Genomic DNA, 6,518 nt, shown 5'->3' with positions numbered 1-6,518 from the left:
ATTTTTATCTCCCTCACCAACTTCAAACATCAGCTATCTGAGCAGCTAACCGATCGCTGCAGCTGTACATAGTCTATTGGTAAATAGCCCACCCATTTTCACCTAGCTCATCCCCACAGTTTTTATTTATTTACTTTTCTGCTCTTTTGCACACCAATGTCTCTACCTGTACATACATTCATCTGATCATTTATCACTCCAGTGTTAATCTGCAAAATTGTAATTATTCGCCTACCTCCTCATGCCCCTTGCACACATTGTATATAGACTCCCCTTTTTTTCTACTGTGTTATTGACTTGTTAATTGTTTACTCCATGTGTAACTCTGTGTTGTCTGTTCACACTGCTATGCTTTATCTTGGCCAGGTCGCAGTTGCAAATGAGAACTTGTTCTCAACTAGCCTACCTGGTTAAATAAAGGTGAAAATAAAAAAATACTCCACCTCAGGCGAGCAAAACTTTTGAGACTTCCTTATTAAAGTACCAGCAGATGTGTTATAACACATTTTGCTTCATGCTATATTTGAGACAAGCTACTGACAGTGTTGCAGTGAACAACAATGTATTTTTATGCATGTCATGTACTGTTAGAATTGTGTTGATAAATGTTAGAACTTTAATATATTATTTAATTGAGCATATCAGTGCAGTTACTACCTATCCTGATTTATAATGCTATTTACTTTCCTCATGAGAATGGAGACAGACTATACCATATAGACATACTGACAAGCTGAATGTGCTTTGTACATTAAGTTATACCAGCTCCAGTACAGAGATCAGAGACTCGGGTGACTTCTAAGTCATCTTTACTAAACAACATAAACACAATTAACAAAGCAGACAAAAACAAGGTTTGACCACTCCTCAAAAATGGCTTCACTCCTGCTCCTCAAAAGAGGCAAAGACAGTATTTTTCTTGTTGTCAACTGCCTCCACATAGAACATCAACTGCCTCCACATAGAACATCTAATCATCTCTCTGTAACTGGAACATGAATGGTTCCTAGAGGATAATATGTTCCTCTTCATCCAGGCCATCATACAAACGTACTTCTTTAAGTGTTGTAATGCGGCCTTCCCCGTCCATCCCAATTACACTATGGAGGGAAACAGTGCCTTTAAATGTTTGCAGTTCACACCACCTTGCTGCCTCCAGGGTGTCCCTTAGAAGAACATCTGCTTCCTTGAAGAAAAAGGAAGAATAAATTAAGAGTAGTGCCTCATTGGGTGATCAAGTCAAATTTACACCCCACTTTCACAATACCACCATGCAAACAAAATCCTCTATTACTAAAGGGGTTTTCAGTGATATCTATAACTACTCAACAAGTCATCACACCTATTATATCTTTCCATGCATCAAGCCTTCAGCATTACACACAGACTATATACCCAGTTCACAGCTCCCAGTTCGCCGTGCATTTTGTTTTCAGTATCGTCTAGAAAGAAAACAGATTGTTGTCATTAAGTAATGTAAGGGAACTTCTAAGGGATGTGTGTACACAAATGTGCCTTACTTTAGCTAATAGCCTACACAGTAGGGGGGCATCTTCTACATCGTCCTGAAATGGGGTTAAGTCTCTTCTTCAGACCTTAGTGAGTGAATGACATACTTTCAATATGAAAATATATTAAGGTTAGTCTGGCTACAGTGAAACAAGCGATTTTAAGAATGCAAATGAAACGTTTTTATAATGTCCAAGACTTACGGCATGGGAAAGTTCTGCAGGAGAACTAGGCACCAGCATCGCCTAATATGCTGCATGTTTTCCTTTTAAAAAGAAAATCACACAATCGGATGGGGATCCCAAAAAACATATCCACTAGTGATGAGAATTTCATAATTTATACATACTTCAATGAAATCACACTGTGCTTCCATTGCAATGTACAGAGCGTACTGTAACTTAAGAAAGAGTATATTGTTAAGTTTGATAGTTATGATAACAACAATAATGATAATAGTAAATAATAATGCCCCCCCCAGGAATATATTTCAGGATGTAGAAGATGTGTGTGTGTGTGTGCCTGAACTAAATGACTACCGCCCGTAGCACTCACTTCCGTCATCATGAAGTGCTTTAAGAGACTAGTCGAGGACCATATCACCTCCACCCTACCTGACACCCTAGACACACTCCAATTTGCTTACCGCCCCAATAGGTCCACAGACGACGCAATCGCAACCACACTGCCCTAACCTATCTGGACAAGAGGAATACCTATGTGAGAATGCTGTTCATCGACTACAGCTCAGCATTTAACACCATAGTACCCTCCAAACTCATCATCAAGCTCGAGACCCTGGGTCTCGACCCCGCACTGTGCAACTGGGTACTGGACTTCCTGACGGGCCGCCCCCAGGTGGTGAGGGTAGGTAACAACATCTCCACCCCACTGATCCTCAACACTGGGTCCCCACAAGGGTGCGTTCTGAGCCCTCTCCTGTACTCCCTGTTCACCCACGACTGCGTGGCCATGCACGCCTCCAACTCAATCATCAAGTTTGCAGGCGACACTACAGTGGTAGGCTTGATTACCAACAACGACGAGACGGCCTACACGGAGGAGGTGAGGGCCCTCGGAGTGTGGTGTCAGGAAAATAACCTCACACTCAACGTCAACAAAACAAAGGAGATGATCGTGGACTTCAGGAAACAGCAGAGGGAGCACCCCCCTATCCACATCGACGGGACAGTAGTGGAGAGGGTAGTAAGTTTTAAGTTCCTCGGTGTACACATCACGGACAAACTGAATTGGTCCACCCACACAGACAGCGTGGTGAAGAAGGCGCAGCAGCGACTCTTCAACCTCAGGAGGCTGAAGAAATTCAGCTTGTCACCAAAAGCACTCACAAACTTTTATAGATGCACAATCGAGAGCATCCTGTCGGGCAGTATCACCGCCTGGTACGGCAACTGCTCCGCCCACAACCGTAAGGCTCTCCAGAGGGTAGTGAGGTCTGTCAGACTGTTAAACAGCCACCACTGACATTGAGTGGCTGCTGCCAACATACTGACTCAACTCCAGCCACTTTAATGGAAAAATTGACGTAAAACAATTATCACTAGCCACTTTAAACAATGCTACTTAATATAATGTTTACATACCCTACATTACTCATCTCATATGTATATACTGTACTCTATACCATCTACTGCATCTTGCCATCTTTATGTAATACATGTATCACTAGCCACTTTAAACAATGCTACTTAATATAATGTTTACATACCCTACATTACTCATCTCATATGTATATGCTGTACTCGATACCGTCTACTGCATCTTGCCTATGCCGTTCTGTACCATAACTCATTCATATATTTTTATGTACATATTCTTCATCCCTTTACACTTGTGTGTATAAGGTAGTTGTTGTGAAATTGTTAGGTTAGATTACTCGTTGGTTATTACTGCATTGTCAGAACTAGAAGCACAAGCATTTCGCAACACTCACATTAACATCTGCGAACCATGTGTATGTGACAAATAAAATTTGATTTGATGTAGTGTAAAAACTGTAGGAAATAGGTTCCAAAAAGTGTCAAGAATAATATGTTACGAATAACTATGAGTGGTGGATGGAATCAGGTGCAGAGAGCAGGGGTCTGTCCTTTATCAAATTTATTACACCGGTGCAACCGAAAATGATCACTCCAACACACAGGGCGTATATAGGTTGCCAGTCCAAAACAACAGGACAAAATAGACCAGGGAATAAAGATAAGAAAACAAATCACACCATCAAACACAGAGTAACAAAAAACAAGCCCGCACAAAATACCCAGCGGGCCTAGTGCCCTTAAATACCTTACAAACAAACCCTAATACAAAACAGGTGTACCCAATTAACCACTAACCAACACAAACGGAAAAGGAATCGATGGCAGCTAATAGGCTGGTGACGACAACCGCCGAGCCCCGCCCGAACAGGAAGAGGCACCCTCTTCAGCGAGGTTCGTGACATAATAAACAAGAAAAGTATGAGCAATAACAAGTGTGCTTTGCATGCTGCAAGCACAGAAATAATAACTTTACATATGTTATAACAGAAAATAGGACTAATATAATATACTGAATAGCCAGCATCTTGTGGACCAGGTGATTTCATTATTGTATATACACTATGTGTAGGCTCGCTGTGTAACTAACACGGAACCCAAACTGGCTGCGCGCGTGCGCCATTATGCGCTATCATGCATAATTGTATTTTGTCCCCCCACAATTTTTTAGCTTTTAATTTATATGGTGATCGCATCTAAACTTTCATTGTATTACCACGACTACCAGCAAAACAGTTCGTCTTTCAATCACCCACGTGGGTATAACCAATGAGGAGATGGCATGTGGGTACCTGCTTCTATAAACCAATGAGGAGATGGGAGAGGCCGGACTTGCAGCGCGATCTGCATCAGAAATAGGAATGACTATTTTAGCCCTTGGCGTCGCAGAAGCTCGTTGGCGCGCGAGAGCAGTGTGGGTGCAATAATTGAATAACATGGATTTCTAAATGTATTTTGCGACGTGTCCGGTCTGGTCAGCATGTAACATGGAACCCAAACCGGCTGCGCGCGTGCGCCATCGTGCATACATTTATCTTGCCCCCACACCAAATGCGATCACGACACGCAGGTTATCAAAACAAGCTCTGAACCAATGACATTCATTTGGGGACAGGTCGAAAAGCATTAAACAGGTATGGCAATTTAGCTAGCTAGCTTGCACTTGCTAGCTAATGTTAATTTGTCCAATTTAGCTAGCTTGCTGTTACTAGCTAATTTGTCCTGGGATATAAACATTGAGTTGTTATTTTACCTGAAATGCACAAGGACCTCTACTCCGACAATTAATCCACACATAAAACGAACCAACAAGCCAACCGAATCGTTTCTAGTCATCTTTCCTCCTTCCAGGCCTTTTCATCTTTGAACTTATATGGTGATCCATCTAAACTTTCATTGTATTACCACGATAATGGGCAACAAAGTTTGTCTTTCAATCACCCACGTGGGTATAACCAATGAGGAGATGGCTTTCAGCGCGATCTGCGTCAGAAATAGGAACAACTTCTATTTTAGCCCTTGACGTCGCAGACGCTCGTTGGCGCGCGCGAGCAGTATGGGTGCAATAATTGAATAACATGGATTTCTAAATTTATTTTGCGACGCTCGCATACGCGACGTGTCCGGTTTGGTCAGCATGTAAGGGAATGGCATCAACGATACACATTTAGAGCCAGCCAAACATAACAAGGCATACATTGAAGAAACCAAGACAATCAACGATCAAATTGATTACATAACTACACATGTAAACCTAGGCTTACTGCTAAAGTAGGCAAATTTGTCCAAATAAGATTCCCTCATTGTGAGCAATTAGCGAGCTCACGTGCAAATGGGTGCTAATTAACGCTATGCTAACATCGCCGCGGTAATTTGTCATATAATAAATGACGACTGCAATGGTATAAGATTAATATTACAAAGTACATTATGCATAATGAAAGTTTCACTTATTTCCATGGTTTATATTTTTATCCATGTAGGTTAGGTTCGATTACAAATCGCATTTGTTGACTGATCCCGGCCGAACTGCACTGGTCAGGAGCATCTCAAGCCAGAGGCACAACTCGGTCAAAAATCTTTCTTCTCCAGCAGGTGGCGTTGTTAAATTTATTTGGCTCACCAAGCGATGAGTTTTTGTATGGAGGTCAATGAAAATGTTGAATTTGGTGAACAAAAAATGTAATGGCTTATTTGCTGTGGGAGGTTTATTTGATCGCATAGGAGTTTCGTAATGATTAGGTTGTTACGAGTGTACTGATATAAGTAGCACACGTGACACCCCGGCAACTTAGAGAAAACACACTTTGTATCTGAGTTGTCTCGAGATGGCTATGCATATACATGATATAAGGCTGTAGCATAGTATCACCATTGAATTCAGGCGGTTGACGTCACCAACCCTCGTTGTATATTTCAAAAAAGTATTGAAATAATGAGATACAACCATCAGTCCAAAGAAAGGATAGGCGGGAGCTAGAAAGTACCATTTCGATCTCTAGTGCCTCTTATGTCCTACTACCCTTGTGGTGTTTATAGATTCAAAGGACTGGACAGGTGAAAACTACTCTTTGATTTTGAATAGGCCTATTTCATAGGTATATTTAAAAACGTTCTTTTTTTCATTATTTTGAATGTATGCATGGTGAGAAAGGACAGAAAGAGCAGAGGGCATTGCTTAAGTTTAGGAGAAGGTTGCATCCAATCATCTAAAGTAGATTCCTCTTCTCATCTCTGTCCCTTCATCACACTGGCCTGGCAGACGCCATGCAGGGCTCCCTTGCAAAATAGACATTGGTCTCAATGGGACTCCCTTTTAAAATAAAGGTTCAATCAAATCTGCACTGATCTGAAATAACTAGACAGGCACAGTGCCTTTTAGGTAGGGTTTTGCAAACTCAGTCCTCGAGTGGCCCACGTTTTGTTTTTTGCCCAGCTCTACACAGCTGA

General features: G+C 41.7%; 1 long non-coding RNA gene across 1 annotated transcript; it reads right to left on the bottom strand.

The window, feature by feature from the left end:
• Nucleotides 1–779: 779 nt before the first annotated feature.
• LOC118385648 (uncharacterized) lies at nt 780–1,748 on the bottom strand. Its single transcript, XR_004826072.1, has 3 exons — nt 1,713–1,748; nt 1,343–1,442; nt 780–1,186 (listed from the first exon to the last, which is right to left on the bottom strand). It is a non-coding gene; the product is annotated as an uncharacterized LOC118385648 (long non-coding RNA).
• Between the last annotated feature and the right edge of the window lie 4,770 nt (nt 1,749–6,518).

Source organism: Oncorhynchus keta, chromosome 6, assembly GCF_023373465.1.
Source record: "Oncorhynchus keta strain PuntledgeMale-10-30-2019 chromosome 6, Oket_V2, whole genome shotgun sequence".
NCBI classification, from domain to species: domain Eukaryota; kingdom Metazoa; phylum Chordata; class Actinopteri; order Salmoniformes; family Salmonidae; genus Oncorhynchus; species Oncorhynchus keta.
Note: the sequence above shows the minus strand (reverse complement) of the source record. Positions and strands in the feature narration are given on the sequence as shown.